This window comes from Poecilia reticulata, linkage group LG3 (assembly GCF_000633615.1).
Source record: "Poecilia reticulata strain Guanapo linkage group LG3, Guppy_female_1.0+MT, whole genome shotgun sequence".
Classification (NCBI taxonomy): Eukaryota; Metazoa; Chordata; class Actinopteri; order Cyprinodontiformes; family Poeciliidae; genus Poecilia; species Poecilia reticulata.
Genome location: NC_024333.1, coordinates 22699440 through 22717941, shown reverse-complemented (window position 1 = coordinate 22717941; position 18502 = coordinate 22699440). Strand labels below are relative to the sequence as shown.

The 18502-nt window shown below is 35.7% G+C and overlaps 1 protein-coding gene across 1 annotated transcript in view; it reads right to left on the bottom strand.

Annotated features, from left to right (window-relative positions):
• Positions 1–3781: 3781 nt before the first annotated feature.
• The window catches only part of kcna4 (potassium voltage-gated channel, shaker-related subfamily, member 4), a 66449-nt gene continuing 51728 nt past the window's right edge, over positions 3782–18502 (bottom strand). Inside the window, exon 3 of the mRNA XM_017304047.1 lies at positions 3782–11477. The gene's annotated coding sequence lies outside the window, so the exon portion shown is untranslated. The remainder of the gene's footprint in view (positions 11478–18502) is intronic.

Here is an 18502-nt window from a genome sequence, read left to right as displayed (position 1 = left end):
CTGAAAAATGAAATCTTCATCTCCATAAAGCTTTTCAGCAGATGGAAGTATGATGTGCTCCAAAACCTCCTGATAGCTGCTGCATTGACCCTGCCCTTCATAAAACACAGTGGACCAACACCAGCAGCTGACATGGCTCCCCAGACCATCACTGACTGTGGGTRCTTGACACTGGACTTCTGGCMTTTTGGCATTTCCTTCTCCCCAGTCTTCCTCCAGACTCTGGCACCTTGATTTCCGAATGACATGCAAAATTTGCGTTCATCCAAAAAAAGTACTTTGGACCACTGAGCAATAGTCCAGTGCTGCTTCTCTGTAGCCTGGGTCAGGCTCTTCTGCCGCTGTTTCTGGTTCAAAAGTGGCTTGATCTTTGACCTGGGGAATGCGGCACCTGTAGCCCATTTCCTGCACACGCCTGTGCACGGTGGCTCTGGATGTTTCGGCCCTTCTCCACAATCTTTCTCAGGGTCCGGTCACTTCTTCTCGTTGTGCAGCGTTTCCTGCCACACTTTTTCCTTCCCACAGACTTCCCACAGAGGTGCCTTGATGCAGCACTCTGGGAACAACCTATTCGTTCAGAAATTTCTTTCTTGAGGGTGTCATTGATGGCCTTCTGGACAGCAGTCAGGTCGGCAGTCTTACCCATGAATGCGGTTTTGAGTAATGAACCAGGCTGGGAGTTTTTAAAAGCCTCAGGAATCTTTTGCAGGTGTTTAGAGTTACTTTTCTGATTCAGATGATGAGGTTAACTGCTCGTTCAGAGAACGTTGTCATGATATGCTAATTTTTTGAGACAGGGATTTTGGGTTTTCATGAGCTGTATGCCAAAATCACCAGTATTAAAACAATAAAAGACCTGAAATATTTCAGTTGGTGTGCAATGAATCTAAAATATGACAGTTTAATTTTTATCATTACATTATGGAAAATAATGAACTTTATCACAATTGGCGAATTTTTTGAGAAGGACCTGTAGATATTATATAGAAAATTTCTGTCTAGTGGGGTGTTACTTATTTAAAAGTTGGAGAGCCGCTAATCGAAATCACTGACTAAATGTCGTATAAAAACATTTAAGGACAGTCTGGCACATGGACAAAAGCTAAGATGCGGTTCAACAGGACAATAATAACCAAAATAACTACTTCCCACTCTGCTTTTATAAACTCTGGGATCCACCAGTAAAGTTTCAGACAAAGAGTTTTTGTCAAAGACCTAAGGAACAATGAACTCTTTAATTTAAGCTGAAACTCTATTATTTAGACTTTTATTTGACAAAATAACTGTTTAAACTCTATTCCAGATGCAACAGATGATAAAAAGAAGCATAAAATGAGGAAATACAACCCTTTAATACTTTTGTTTTATAATGCCTGCATAATTTTCAATCTATAAAGTCTTTTTACTGAAATTATCTGTTCTGGATGTTCAAGTACACGCAGTTTACTTTTGAAAGTAGGCCGTTTGAGAGTGAAATATGCATTTTTACATCACTGCCTCTCCTCTCTTACTGGCAGAACAATGCAGCCAGCTGAGTGAGTTAGTGGCAGACATTAACTCATGTTTCTGGTTGCTTGGAGCATGAGTGACAGTAGTATACAGCGCCCCTGTGAATGATCAGTGAGATGTGTTTTGTAGAGTGTGCTGTAAAGGTTGAGTTTCTAAATATATCTTTTACATTGCTCTTCTTTTTTTAAACCATGTAAACTCAAAAGATGAACCTTTCAGTCAACAAACTCCTGATAAAAGTTTGTTAAACTTTAAAATATATCGTATCTGTTTCGGCGTCACCTGAGAATTTTTGAAAGTAAAACATTGTGCATCCCAAAAGGACTTTGTGTTGTGAAGCGAGGAGGCAGAGTACAAACGTTGCCGACTTCATCCATCAGCAGCTTGACGAATGACCTGGTGTTTGTCCAAGAGTCAAGTAATTGCACCACAACGGACTCACTTAAAATATTTAAACGTTGTTGAACATGAACAGCTCGGGCATCGAGTTTCAAAAGCAGCCGTCGTTAAAAGCTTGTGTGGATGAAAGGTTCTGTCACTGTGATATTCACCCCCCGCTGATGGAGCTGAGGAAAAGAAACTTTCAAAAATATGTCCAAACACTTCAGTCGACTGCAAATGAGATGAGAAAGCAGAGAGAGAGTGAGATGTGCCATGTTTTCTCAGATCTGTTTAGATCTGCTTTCAAACCAGAATAGCAGTGACAGAATAGTTTAGGATCAGTGGGGATGTATAAAAGAGGGGAGTGAATTATTTTAAAAAAACATTTTGCTTTTGAATTTACCCAGATGTCTAGTACAACAACGTCCATCTGGCATTCGTAGCAAAGCAGAAGAAACTGCTTGAAATGTCATTTAGAGAATTCAGTGAGTTGTGATTTTAATCACATTTGGACCTCATTCCTCCATAAACAAACTTATGAAGGCCCAGCTTCAAATTGTGGGTGTGATAGTGGGCCAACCAAGATGCAGGCTGGTGGATAAAGTATTTTCCCCTCATGCTCTGTTTTCAGAATTTAATTCCAGGAACTTTTTTTTTTTTCAATAACAAAGATTTTTCTTTGGAGCTTTTTTCTGTTTTTGCTTTTTGATACTCTATAATGTTTCAGATCATCAGGCACATTTTAATGTAAAACAAAGATTAACTGAAAAACTAAATATATTTTTTTTGTAGGATTACATTTAAATATGTCCCTGTCTAAAACCTGAGATCAAGTTTATAAGCCAGACTTGATTACAGAGACTCAAGTAAGAAACTTATCAGATGATATAAAACATGTTTCCTAAAACGCAGCTGTCTGGACAAGGGCAAGCTGCTGTAAGATCGTAAGGAAACACAAATGTGTGCTTTGACTTTGCTATGTTTTCCCATATTTAAGGATCAGCTGATCATCTCAGTCCAAACAGTTGGTGCTTTATGCAGAGTTTGAACCTCACAAGTGTTGAAATGATTACTAGTTGAATCAATCAGAAAATATATCGGTCTGCAATGAGATGGAGCTTCTACAAGCATTCAACATGCTGATGTGAGTTCATCTTCATATGTGCAGACAGAGCATCTGCATCATCTAGGATTAAGTAATGGTATTCACATGTCTGTGAGCCATTAAAGCGCAAGTGAACTTGTTACAGCTTGACTATTTCAGATGCATAGAGAGGTGATTTCAGATACACTTGGATACTCAATAGAGTGATTGGGGTATTGACAAAAAAACACTAGGATCTTACTGTCACTGGATAGCACACCATCATCTGATAAATCCCCTAATTTGCTGCGCTGGCTATTTATAAAGCAATTTCTTAAATTAATTGCCATTACTCTAAATCCCGTGTACCCTGGGAACACCTTAAGATAAAAAATGAGCATGAGAATCACTCTGGAGGACAAATGTCTGTTCCTGTCCTGGATTTGTTGCCCCTGTGATCTGATCTCGGATATGAATAAGATGACAAATGAGTACAGCAGATGAATAGAAAGTTGGATAAATAAATCAGTTCTTTTCCCCATTAGCTAATTAAGATATTGTATTTTGATGGATTACTCGTCGACAGTTCGGTAGTCATCAAATTGTTCACGAAACCATTCTGGAAACTGCTTTTATTAGACTACCATGGATTAAATATTTTAGGTGTCAGGCAAATATAGTAGCATAGACTAGGTCATTTCTCTGGGTTTCATCAGCATCAGTGGCATTTTGACGTTCCGACTAAATCTGTCTCAAACAGCAAATGCCACGGAATTGAAATGTTTCCAAAAACACATCTTAAAACTGTTTTATTTTCTGAATTTTTATTGAATATATTATATTTTTCTTTAATCAACATTGCACATATTCCATTTTCAATCACATCTCATATTGCTGTCTACAAAATGTTATGAATGTAGAAAATCCAGAAGTTGGAAGGTTTACCCCGCCAAAAAAATAACAAAGTAAAACAAAATGAAGGAAACGGAACAGGAGAATTAAGGTCAGAAGTGACGAGCTCCAGAGATACAGAGAAAGGGAAGAAGAGGAGCACCCTCGTTGGAAAAGAATACAAACATACCTTGGGTTAGAATGCATATTTCTCAAAACAAAGCATCATGCAGAATAAAAGCAAGGCTGGGCAAAACGCACGTGGATAATTCTCAACACCTGAACCGCAGAAGCATTTTACAAGTTCATTAATACTCATTTTGTTGTTTTTCTGTTGCTGATTGATGGTATTTTTTATGAGTGATGGTGGCAAATGAACAGTTTGATTATTAGGCGCACACACAGGTGAAGTAGGAACATTGAAAGTAAATGCACCCACCACCTTTACTGTCCCACAAACTGATATAATTTCCATCACAGACCATCTGCAGCAATCTCTTAAAGAACTGTTTACTTCTGGGCATTCAAAACGACCGTGAGAATCATTGTTAATGACGATAGATATGCTGGATTTCAATCATAATGCAAATATGATTGTAGCCTTGGCTGACCAAACTGCACTAGTTTGCATAGAAAAGTGATGATTATTGGTTTGCTTGTCCCACTTTTTTTTTCTTTTCGGATTAAAAAGTAAAAATATACATTGTTCAATTGTGTTTACTATGTGTGCAACTTTCTACCATTTACACACACCGGCCCTCCTTCATTAAGCTCTGTCTGTAAATGATAAACCATGCTAATAGACAAATGCAATTAAATGAAGGCAACATCTGCTACAGCTTCAACAGCACATGTGCACAAAAACTAATTTTACAGCTAGAGAAAAAAGCTGAATGCATGTAAATTAAATCATAGAAGAGATTTTTTGTTTTGTAAAAAGTATAGTGAGTATAAAGTTTTCAAATTCCTTGAACTTTTTCACAATTGTCAAGTGGAAGGAAACGGATCTGGTTTTCCATTGCTTGTTTTGTTTTTTTAACTAATAAAATCTGAAAAGATCTCAATTGATGGAAGTTAATTGGTTCAAAAAGCATGCCAGATTTGGAAACAATTAACTTTCTATCATAGCAACTTATACGTTTCCCAAAAAGGGAAACTTATAAGTTAACTTATAAGTCGACCATTTTTCACCATTGCTGAAAAATCGTCAGCACTGGTGCTGACACCATCATGTTATTGTTCCTGCTGTTTCTATAGCAAGAACAGGGAAGCTGGTAAGAGTTGATGTGAGACACAAATACAGGCCAGTCCCAGAAAGTTAAAGGCTGCAGAAGACTTAGATGGGGCTTCACTTGTTAACAAGATGACTCTAAACATTTAGCCAGACCTAAAATGGACAAGATCCAAGTATATTCATGTTACCATTTCCCAGTCAAACTCCAGACCTACATAATTTAGGAAAAGACTTGAAAATTGATGTGCACAGACATTTTCCACCTAATTCCACAGAATTTCGGTTACAGAATACCCAGAAAGTATTCACAGCAGCATTTCACTTTTTCCACGTTTTGTTTCAGCTTTGTTCTAAATTGTAATAAATGAATTTCTTTCCTCAAAATTCTACACACAAATGGAAAAAAGCTTTGGAGGTATTTGCAAATGTTAGAAATAGAAAAAAAAATAGATATATTTACATAAGTATTCAGTCTTTCTGTCATTTTTGGCAGCAATGACACAAACTCGGCACAACAGTCTTTATAGTCAATTTGGCTTTCTTCTTTTTCAGCTCTTCTAAAGATCCATCAGGTTGGATGGAAGGAGTCAGTCAGTCATTTTCAGAAAAACATCATCCAGAGATGTTTAACATTCACCTCTTTGACTAAGGCCCTTCTCACAATCTTTCTGTGCCTCAAGACAATCCTTTGATTTCATATTTCATGTTTGACCTCTGACCAGCACTGTCTACATAAGGTACACACCTCATATAGACAGGTGTGTACCTTTCCAAATCAAGTCCAATCAACTAAATTTACCACAGTTGGACTCCATTTAAGCTGTGATAACATCATAAGGCACTGAATTCTTACATAAATGTGATTTCTTGGTTTTCTACTATTACAAAATTTGCAAAAATCTCAAAACTTATTTTCCACATTATCATAGTGGGATATTTGTGTAGATAATTTTAAGAAAAGAGATCATTGTAATACAATATGGAATAAGGCAGCAGCATAACAAAATATGGAAAAAGTGAAGCAGTGGGAATACTTTCTAGATGTACCGTTACAAACCTAAAACCATGTTTGTGATTGTAATGTAACATCTGAAAAAGTTCAAGAATTAAGAATACTATTAAAAGGCCTTTGAACAAACTGCAATATAATTGCAACTTGTTTCAGTTTAGTAGTGCTTCAAGGTGCCACTGTTATTTGTGCCGTCTCTCAAGATATTTCAAATTTTGAAAAGATTTGTAAATTTGATCACCCTAACTGCTAAAGTCAATGTATTCCAGCTGTTTTTTATTTGACCCACAATTAAAGAAACTCAGTTTACAGCCAAAAAACCCCCACGATTTTCTAAGTCAGCAAGCAGTTGATATTTCTCGCTTTTCTTAGACCAATGGCTCAGTAACTCTAGCTGCGGTTTATGTTGCTTTATTCCCGTCCACGGGGACAAACCCACTTGGTTCATCATTTTTTGTAAGAGGGAAATCTCAAAGCTTGACATAGGGAGGCCAGTGTAATTCATTTATATCACATTAGCTTCAGTACACACACCAAAGCTAAGCAGACTCAAAGGGCTGAGGACAGGTGCTGTGATAAGATATGCTTCTGTTTTCATTACTGCTTTTGTTTTCAAACCACACATTAGTTCACCGTTTCAATCCTGTGTTCCTTATTTCATAAAAATATTGCACTCTGTGGAAAAAGTCAACTACTTTCTCCACAGAGCTTCAAACATGTCACAGAAGGTTTTACTGGACTGATGCTTTAGCAGTAAGCTCCTTCATTAGCATGTATTTTTAGTAAACTAATAAATAGCTTTTTTTTATATGAATTCAGATAGATTAAATGCATGCATCCAGCCTCTGGAGAGTGTTTGCAGCAGTGACTCTGCTCTGCAGGAGATAAATTGTTTAAAAGCAATCTGAAAGGTTTCCAATCAAACAGTGTTGTACTTCATTACAAATTCAACTTGTGTCCCCATTTTGCATTTCAGAAGACTTTCCAGGCAGGTGTGATTTTATTCTGATGTCAAGACAACATTTCTCTGAGGCTGTTACATTAGCTTTTATACTCAGACTAATGCAGTACTTTCAGTTCATGCAGTCTATCTGCTGCAGAGAATGTCAATAGTAAGGCGTTTTAGAGAAGGTTGCAGAGTTGGCTGTGTAAAACGAAAACATATCCCATTTGGTCAGTTTATTTAAGACAAAATAAAACCTTATCGCATTATACAGTGCATATTTAAATTTCTGGCAAAAACATAAAATGTTCATGATTTCCTTTTGATCATTTGGGATCATTTTTATTTTATTTGTTGACAGTTTAGGACTGTCACAATTAAATATTTAAATAACACTCTGGGATCCTATACATTTTCTCAAGGAAAATATAAAAACTTTATTCAACAGAAAAAACACTTAACTGATTGTTAAACCAATCATCAACAAGGTGTTTTTTTGTGTATTTAACTTATTAATTTAAATCTATTAAGTTAATATCTGATGGTCTTTCTGATTTAAGATGTTTACATCTCAACCTTCACACCTTATTGGATTATTTGCTCAGTCACACCACTTATCATTAATTATGCTGATGATTTAGCAGCACTGACATACAAAATCATATTCATCTTCCACTCATGAGATGTTCTGGATAAATATCTCCTTTTAATTTAGCGTCTATGCTTTTTGCTCCCTGCAGCCCAAAGTCACCATCAGCCCTTGGGATGCTCTGTCTCCTTTGCATGACTTAGCATGAATCCTCTCTTTGTTACAACCCTACCGCTTATTAAAGCAGGTGTAAGTGAGCCATGCATCAGCGCCGCTGCAGCCCCACAGCCTGATAAATTATTTTAATTCACAGATAAAGGAAATCGGTTAGAGGCTATCCAGATTGTTTGTTCCGCTTGACTGGAGGATCAATTCCCAGGCTGGTCATGTTCTTGTTGAATCTCCTAACCTGTGGGCATGTTACCCTTGTGGCTATATCAAGCTGTAGCTGAATCATTTGTACCTTAAGATGTGTTAAGTAGGTACCTCCCAGGCACAGTTTAGTGTTGGTGTGATATCATCGTTTAAGGTCTCTAAGCACCTGGGGAGCAAATGTTCAGATTTCAATCCTCAGGTAATGTCCTGCTCCTCGACCGGAGCTGATGGGATTTAGGGAGCCAATACTGGTGTCACACAGCTCACGCTGGAGATGCATAATATGACAAGATCAGTTGGACAAAATCAATTCTGAACATATTTTTACACCCTGTTTATGTTGTCATTCAAAAAAAAAGAGAAATGCGTGAGTTGGATAATTCTTTTTCTGATATGTCCTGTAGACAGGATGTGGTTGAACTTTTAATGAGGTGCTTTGACTCAAATATTAGCTTTTTAGAAACAGCTTGGCTGTATCACACCTCTAACGACCGCCTGTAAAATATAATTCGACCCTGATTGTGATTTTGTTCTACAAGTCAAATATTAGGTGCTCATTTCTTTTAAATAAAACTATGTGCAATATTTCTCAGCCATATTAAAGTAGGTATGTTCCTCTCCGCAAGGCTGAAGCTGCGGTTTGTGCTCCACACTCCTGCATGGGGAATACAAAACTGGCTAAATGGCCCCTCAAAATCAGCTTCTCATCTGCAATTTGGAGCTGAAGTTCAGAGAATTCCCAATGGGGAACATAAAATGAACGTAAACATAAGTGATTTTTCAAATATTACATTTATGGTAAAAAATATTGTCAATATTTTTTACTAAAGTTTTACTTGAGGAGGAATAAAACATTTCAAATGAATCAAATCATCAGTTGGTAAATGTTTTTAAATTCCCAAACACTAATAAAAAATAATGTTATACATTAGCATAGTTAGACTGAACAAATTACACTTTCTATCCAAAACTGGAAATTGTTCATATCTCAATTTCATCATCTTCATATAGAACAATGTCGGCCTAGTGCCTTTTTACAGGGCAGATCATTTTCCTTTTGTTGAAGGAAATAAGTTGATTTTGCATCATAACTTTCCACAGGTTGTACACAAACTGAGGGACATATTTATCTTAAAATGTCAACTTTTAAAAAGCTTAAATTTTGAAATGATCATGACATCATTTTGGTTCTTTTGTTGCTGATTCAGATTAAACTGTCCGTTTTGTCTCACAATTTGCAACTTTGACTTATTTTGTTTAGCCAAAATACAGTTTAATCTGAAGTGACCATAATAGACTAAACCTGTAGTAGAGCCTCTGCATTACTGTTGTGATGATGTACCAATCAACAATAATAATCTGACAGGTAAATATATTATCAGAGGCGTTAAATCCAGACGTAAACAATGGCAGAAGCAAACAGTGCCAAACACCAGAACCCTAATGTTTCATGTCAGATATTTATGACACAAAATGTTTCTGATGACATTTTGTGTTGCTCACTTTTTATTAACTATACCTGGACCAATGTTACATTTTTTATTTTCAGTAGAAGAAAATTCTCAATATTGTACGCTACAATCTCTTGCTGTTTTCATGTTTATTTTCTATGTCATTTGTATTTTAGAGAAGTAATCCATTTTCTCTTCATTGAATAAAACCTAGGGTCTTGGTTAAAAAAAATATTTTTATTAACAAAAAGACAATAAAATAATTGGCTGTGTCTTCTCAATATACATCTTCTCCATAATGATTTCCTTTGTAAACTACCTAACATTTATTTTAAAACTATTTCTTGGTTACAAGCTTCTTGACACTAAGGAAATATTTGGAACATTCAGTAAACATTTTTTCTTTTTTTCTGAGGGATACAATTTAAGAGGCAAGTACAAATACAAATTCTCAGAAAGAGCAGGAATGTGAACTTTGGATTTTCTTTAGGAAACACTAAGTTTAAGAAGTCTAAATTCAAGCTTTTAAGTGCCAGGGTAACTAACACGGTGTGGAAAAGGAAAATATAAAGAAATAAAACACTGTCTTTATAAAAAGAAATATGAGCTATTACTTACTCTACTACTGGAAGGGCAGCTGACTTTTCTACTCATTTCATTCACAGGCAACATTGCAGGTCTAAGAGATGTAACTAAGTCCAATGGTTTTCAGACAAAGCTGCACAATGATCGGCAAACTACAAAATAAAACAAAATCTAAAATGCAAGAAAAAAAATCAACAGCAATGAAGAATGTTTGAGCAGCATTAGTAACAACATGAGTAATGTGATTTTATCATGCTTTCAACAAACCAAACTGATACTTGATGGTCATAACAGTCAAAGAAAGTGTAAAAAAAAAAAAGTCTCAAATTACTGTACCTGCAACACATCTTCGGACACACATGTATAAACGTCTGATATTTACATTTTCTTTTTAAATCCCTCTCCTGTTCGGAGTGCATCTATATCACAACGTTTTTCAGAAGTCCACAACATACAATAAATTCAGGGTTTCACCTTTGGTTATGTAATTATCAAGGCTAGGTTTAAAAAAATATAGAACACATGTTCATGTTACTTTTGCATACAGTAAATTCAGAGTGAAACATATCAGCAAAGCAGCTGGTCAGCTCTAAATTTGAATCTTAGAAAAAAAAAAAAAAAGGAAAAAGAGTAAAGTATTTTATCTCATCAATAAACCGGAAGGTGAAAGCTCGCCGAGTTTCGTCTGCCATTTCACCCTGATAGAAAGTGAATGTGGCAGATATTTATGACAGGTGTTTATGTGACTGACATCTTTGCTTTAGTGTAAGTGGATCTTGATGAAAGAAGATACTCTTCCGATGTATTTCAGTGTGCTGCGTGCTCTCCCATAACTTTAAACATCTTCTAAATGAGGATTTTCTTGTGTTATGAATATAAATCAAGATTTTTGTTGCCAGCAACTCAGGCCAGCCTTGTTCTGTTGACAATATGAAACAAGAAAAATAAATTTGTGCTGGCTGCGTAAGAGCAGACAGCCAACATACTGTTTAAGAACCTATGATGGCTACAAAGCTGACCCAGCTAAAACGTAATGTCGACATTACAACCGAACATCTCTATCATAGTAAAATATTCACATCTGTTCCTTACAAGACACTTTTTCACATCAAAAGAAAACATCTTTAAATTTTATAAGTCTCTTAGTATCATCACTCCATACATTTATATATGTGTAATTAAGGCAATCATTTGGGGCCACGACTTACTCTTTTTTCCAAGTCCGGTCTCAACCCTTTGAGGGTTTGTTTACTGACAGATTACAGCAGCTTTCGTCCCTGCTTCTCAGAATTTGTTCGAGGTCCCGTCCGGTTGTTGCTTTTTTCAGTGTCCGCTAGTGCTTGAAGTTACTGGTCACAATGTTTTGCTTGTTGTCTGCACTCTCCAGAGACGTGGGGGATATTCCCTCTTTCTGTAACTGGCAGCGCTGCAACACAGAGAGAAACGGGAAATGGGGGAAATTCGTCATCGTTCTTCAGAAAATGGCACCTTCTGAGTGGAGCGATTAGCCCCAACACAAGCTTTCATTTCCCTTCCAGTGGCTGTGTACTTTGATATCAGGACATATAAAGTTAAGTAAAGCAAGTTAATTACAATACTTTTAATGCAGTCCAGGATTAACTGTTAAACATGCTAGTCAGATAGTCATGGTAAAAGGAAGACACATCATCTGTACAGTTTTCATGTGTAGAAAACTTTAAAGTTCTCCCAAGGAATAATGAACCAATTCATGAAGTAGTAATTATGACTCTTTGGTTTTGCATTTGCATCAAAGTGCTTGAGCAGCAGGACGTACCTTATAAAGTTATTTTATTTTTATTATTTTTTACTTTTTTTATGCATTCGTGTAAACTATAGTCTAAATATGATAAGGATGGACTCTGGAATTGTCTAGCAAAAACATTCCTGAAACAAAAAATTACCTAAAAATCCAACTTTTATCCAAGCACTTTCAAAAGTCCATCAAAGAGGCAACCAAGGGTTTGGTTAAAGTCAAGTCAGATGCCAAAATACATTTACAACCCACTCCAGAAATGTTCCATCAAATGTAGTATCTAATAGGCAGGATTTTGTGAAAACATAAAATTCTTTTTGACATTAAGAAATAAAATTAGATGTAAAAGAGTACTTTGAAAAGGATTAAACAGAAGTCAAAGAGAGTAAATAATAAAAGTTATGCCATTTTATAATTAAGTGTATCATCTGCATAAAAGCAAGCATTAGCTGAACCTAGGCCTTTTCCCAAGAAAAGTTTCATAAATGGAGAAGAAACTGGTCCTATAACGGAACATTTTGGATCAGCTGTCTTCACTGGGTAAGATGCAAAGTTCTAGTTATAAAGAGAACCACATTTATACTTTACTACCCTATAATTTAAACAGGGTGGACTTGTTTTTTACAATGACTCCAAATTCCTCAAGGCATCTTGTATTTCTTGAACAGAGAACTTTTTTTTGGTTTTAAATTTATTTTGGTGAGATGGTACAGAGAGAGTGCAGCATTATCAAATCAAAGTCTGCTGTTAGGATTACTTCTGGTACAGTAAAAAAGCAAAGGTAGCTATGAAGGCAATAAAATCATGGCGTCACAAATCCGTGATCCAATTTACAGATAGCTCAAGGTTATGATTTAGACAGAAACATATATCATCAACATGTGTAGTGCTACTTAAATGGTATTACTGTGTGCATACAGAAGCTGTTTTATTATATCATTTAATATGAATATCATTACTAAGTGAATGTTACCAAGTTATCTAGTAATTTTCTCTATTTCATTTTAATAGACGATACAATTTTATTAATCTTCTCAGCAGAAAAGACTGTAGCCTTTTGTGTTTCTGAAGAGAACTGGTCATATTAAAGAAAAATTAATATACAGTATGATGTAAAATAAAGTAAAGCCATAATCAAACATTAAATGCTATAATTTTTACTCTATAATGTGTGAACTTTGATTAAACATGTTTTGGCATAAATGATATCACATCATTCAGAGATAACACTCTTCTTATACTTTGTTGCCTTTACTAAAAAAGACCAGTAATAGATGCTCAGCCATTGATGTAGATTTTCTTTTTCATTTCATCTGTAATATTTTAGCAACCAGTTAGTGCATTATCACCACCTTGTGGTAGAGTTACCAGCAAATTGTTGCTATATTGAAAAAAAGACAGTCAGTTGTCAAAACAGTAGTGAACTGAACAACTATTGATTCACTAAAGAAAAATTACTCTATGCAATGCTCAATTAAAAATGAAAACAATGGAGATTTGCTTAAGGCAAATTAACAGCAACTTTGAAAAATGTAGGTAAAACTGCATTCAAAACGATACCGCTACTGCTAATTGGCCTGGAGCCTAGAATAACTTTCTGTTACTGTTTTCTTTTTAAATGAAGTTTCAACTCAAATTGCAATTCCTTCCTCATGAAGTGTTTATGTTCTTTTGGTTACGCCCTCTGGGGTGAAACATTTTGCAGAGTAACTGTTCTGTGTCACAGCTATTTGTGCTTATTAAGATGCACACTATTATAGACGAGTGTCCTCTTTTTAAACAGAGCAGCTGTTGTATAATTCTCTATCTCAATAATTTGAGGATTTCCACAGTCTCATAGGAGTTGAAGACATTCTGTATGCAATCATAGCTGCAGCAGGCGCAAGGCAATTATAACAAACATACTGAGTGTTTTATCTAATTCTCTTATTAAGGCTTCAGAGTGAAACGTGGTTATTTACATTTGTTTACCGTTAGAAAAAAAACCTACAGAACCAATGATAGACAAAATGTAGCACCGAGTTTTACAGATTTTCAAATGTGGCGCATTGTGGTGTCATATTGGCTTGAAGTGTTTGAGATCTTCTTTGGTTAGTCACGAACCTCAGTGGATTTAGCAATTTTTTCGGTATTGAGCAATGCAAAAGATGCATAATCTGAAAACTGTGGCATGCATATGTACCGGTATCCAGTTCCACAGAGTTGAGGATTTGTAGCCATAATACCTGCAGCAAGTCTTTTGGAGAATAGAATGCAGTAGATTGAACTTTTTTTTTTGTTGCAAAAATAGTTCAATCTTAGTCAGATTGGATTAGAGAATCTGTACTCATCACCTCCCAATTGAATTAAGAAAATTTTAACTCATGAATATGCTTTGATAAACCATTTTGATTGTACCTGTGTGCCCTCATCTACGGTCTGTTCCTTAGTGTGATCTATCTGCCCAACAACTATGGCAAATTTCTTTCGCTGCTGTAGAAAAGGATCCCCACAATATAATACTGTAACTACCAGTTTTGCATGGAGCAAACTGCATACTGGAAGTTTTCTGGCTTTCCCCCTACAGTGACTTTCGTCTTGGCACTCTTTCACAAAGGCTCAAGCTTCATTAATAGTTGTCCTGCTGACAGATTCTTCCACGTGAGCTTTGAATTCCTACCATGTTAGCCTGCCAGTCGAGATGGACAGCAACGTTTTTGATGGTTTTCAGCATTTCAAGTTTCAGATGACAGGTTGAACAATTCTTTGTGAAACATTAACATGTAAAGATCTCCACCATTTCATCCGCGATGTGTCTATTGTCTTTTTTTTTTTCTTGAATATGATTATATTTATATTATATTCAGGGTGTATCAGAATAAATTGTCATTGATATTTATTCATGCCACACTTTTAATATTTTTCTTTGTTACAAAACGGAAAAAAACATTCATCCTTTCCTTTTCAATTCAAAGGTTTTACTATGTTATGCTCATTTTTCATGTAATATCCCAGACACATTCAAGTTTGTGGCTATAAAATAAAAAAATATATAGATTTCAAGGGGTAGAAATGGCTGTCCATTCAGACATTATGAGAAAAACAGGGTTCACGTTTTAAAATGGAAAATCAATGCCTGGACAAAAAGAGGAACAAAATGGCATTGTTAATTTACACAAAAAAGAAAATCTTAAGCAATATGTGTCTCTGCCTACAAAATGAAGACGTATAATGTCTGCCAGGATCGCTGAGATTCGCTGAGAAGGCTATAAAACAGAAAATCTGTGGGGTTTTTTGGAAGATAGGATATTATCTCAATGGGAGGGACTTTCATTAGGATGGAGCACTGGTTGGGAAAATAAACGTACTGCAATTAGCTTTCAGGGAATGACTGATGGAAGACAAGCAGGACCTGTCAGCCCCATGCAGACTTTCACTTGTTACTGTATAGGACCTGAGGAGCCTATTTTTATGAAAGATGTGACATAAAGAAAAAAATGTAAGGTCTAAATTTATGAATGCAACCCATACATTAGCAGATGAGAGTGGGGAAAAAAGAAAAAGTGGTGCAGATTTGGTCTAAAGTTGACCATTTGTACATGCAGTTCGCAGCTGGAGATTTCCTGCTTGAATTATCACACTACTGGAAATACTCTCCTGATATACCTGGACAGCGTGCATGAATGCATGGAATCTTAAATATGTGAAAACATTTTGGAGTCTGATAGTATTAAAGCCACACAATAAGTCTCATTAAAGTGCAGTAGCAGAGTCGTTATGCCGTGTACACAAGTAAGAAATTGTTTGGAATAAGAAAAGCGTTTTTTGATGAGATCTGATCATTTTTCCTTTTCACCATTTTGCACACTAGTAGTTTTGGGTTTTTGTACCACACTTTTCAGACATAACATGACGCCGTCTGTCGCAGGGACATTTTGAACCCACCATATTGTGCCTGCTAGCGAGACGTCTCTTACCCACTTTGACAAGTGATGATTTAAAGTAATCCTCCATTCTTTGCCTATATTCCACTGCAAGATAATATGGGTAAATAACATCAAATAAATATTTGTCAGCCCAAAAAGGAATTATAAACATCTAAAAAAACAAAACAAAAAAATTAATTATGAGTGCAGAATATCAAAGATAAATGATCGCTCTCACTTATTTTCCATGACGATGGAATATTTAGAAACTAACTCGCATTTCCACAGAAGTCTTGGAAATGGGATCATCACACTCAGAGCCACGGAGTAATCTTCAAAGAAGCGTTCTGTTCATACATACTGAGGAGCTGCTGAGTAAGCTCAGCTGAAATTCTGACATTTCTAATAAGGGCACTTGTGGCAGAAAGTTTGTACAATCTCTTCTTTTTCAAACTCGGTAGCATAAAAACTGCACAGAGTGCCATGAGAAAATATGTACCCAATTAGAAATTTGTTCTATCATTTTTTTTGTCTCAGTTGCTTGTTTCAGACTATCAGTGAAATTTTAATATCAAAATTGATAAATCAAGTAAGTACAAAATGTAGTTTTTAAAATTTTTTGTTAATTAGACATGGAGATAAATTCAAACTAAGATGGGGCCAGTATATAAAATACATGCCTAATCTAATTAAAGCACCATTACAGTATTGATTTAATGCCACAGTGGAGAGTATTTTAATTTCCATGATCTGTTTAAGATAATGCCACAGAATTTAAATTTAAGTTCAGGTTTTGACAAGACTACAGCATTACATTTTAGGCTGTTTTAATAGAAATTCATGCAAAAGTTAGCAGAAAGCTTTTAATTTTTGTTTTATTCATATTAGGATGTTATCTTTCCATATCTGGGTTATGCAATGAAGTTTTATTTTGCCCCCACCCAGAATATCAAAATACACCATGATGGTTAATAATAAATATATTTTTATATAAATAGGACATATACTTCATATGTTTTCTCAAACCAACACATAGGATGCACTGAATATGTTATGTGTCCAGCTGGATGGATTGTTTACCCTTGAACTGGCTCACTTCTGTGGCACAAAGAAACCATGGCCCTTTTTTTTTATTGCCACATTATGACACCGTCTGCTCAAGGGGAAGCCGAGAGCATCGCATTAGACCTGTTACGATCTACAAAACCCTCTCTCTGCCAAGAAGTCATCCCTATTCACAGTTCAGGGGCCCGGCAGCTGTTTTCCATGGGACTAGATTTAAAATGATTATAGTGTTTGCAGAAAGGAGCCAGTCGAGACTGCCAGAAAGAGATCCTGCAGGTACAACAATTATGTGGGGAGACTTTTATAGCCTCAGAGCATGAAATGATATTAACTAACAAAACTGCAGGCGGTTGATGGAATTATTAAAATCAAATGACTCAACAGCTACTTCACCTGATTTCTTAAAATCACTTTGCAGTTTAGGGACAAACAGGCTTTGATTGCTGGAATTTAAATTAAGCCATCTTCTAACCAATTACTATTTTATTTTCTGTGCAGATTGAGTTCAGCTTCATTCAAACCTCAAGCTCACTATTGATGTCTTCACTAATCCATTTAGCGCTGTTGTTCTGCCCATTGACAGCAGCACCTTTTTTTTAACAATGATCAGAAGCTTTATTAAAGGTATTGACAAAAAAAAGTAACAAGCTTGGATGCAGTTTACTGCATCCTTTCCGAAATCTTTTGTTCCAAAATACTTTTGATAAACACAACAGAAAGAGGAGTGTGTGTATCGGCAGAAAAACAAAAGAAAAAAAAAACTGAACTGATTTGCAAAGTAAAATAAACAGAATTTATTAAAATAACAGACTACTGGGAATTTTAATGAACCAATATTTCTTTACAACTTACAAAAAACCTTCTGTTTACACATTAAAATTGGGTGCTTTATTCATGTGATTGTTTTCCAGGCCTTAGTCATTATTTTCATTTCAGGTTGAACTGCTTAGTTCAATTTGTACCCAACTTGTCAGAGTTTCGTTACCTGCTTTAACAACCAATGATATTAAACATTTTTTCATAATTTGTTCAGTGTACTGTAGGCATCAACTGTCTTTCATTATTACATCTTGAAACAGAGGTATTTTTGGTTTGATCGTGGTCAATCTCCAATAAATCTTTCATCTGGTCATTTTTATTCCTTTTTTATCAAACAAACATGCACTGAAAAGATCACGTTCCCTCATAGACAGAATCAATCTTGCATCATGTTCACACATGTTTGCACTCTTCTTTTATTAAGAAATATCAGAGCAAAGAGGGATGAATAGTGCAACGCTTTTTGTAGATCTTTTTACACACAATGTTTAATTTTGCATAGCAAGCATCCTTCCACCTCCCATTTGTTCTGCCACATAAAATTCTGCCATAAAATCAGCTACATTGAAGTTTACGGTCATGACATGACAAAATGTGTAAATTTAACTGGCATGAATACTTTTGCAAGTCACTGCACTATAAAAGAACCAATTACTGCAGAAGCTCTTTCTATGGGCTCACTTTTATATCTTGCTGACTTGCATGGTGCATCTGATTACAGCTGAAGGTGCTGCAGTTAGGTACAGATAATTTACAAATAAACATAAACATATGTGAAGGAAGGTGACTAAATAAATATCTCGTGTGAACAGGGACAAGTGTTGGGGAAACAAAGCATGTAGTTATTGCTGACAATGCTATATATGAACTGCAAGTAAGAAATGTAAG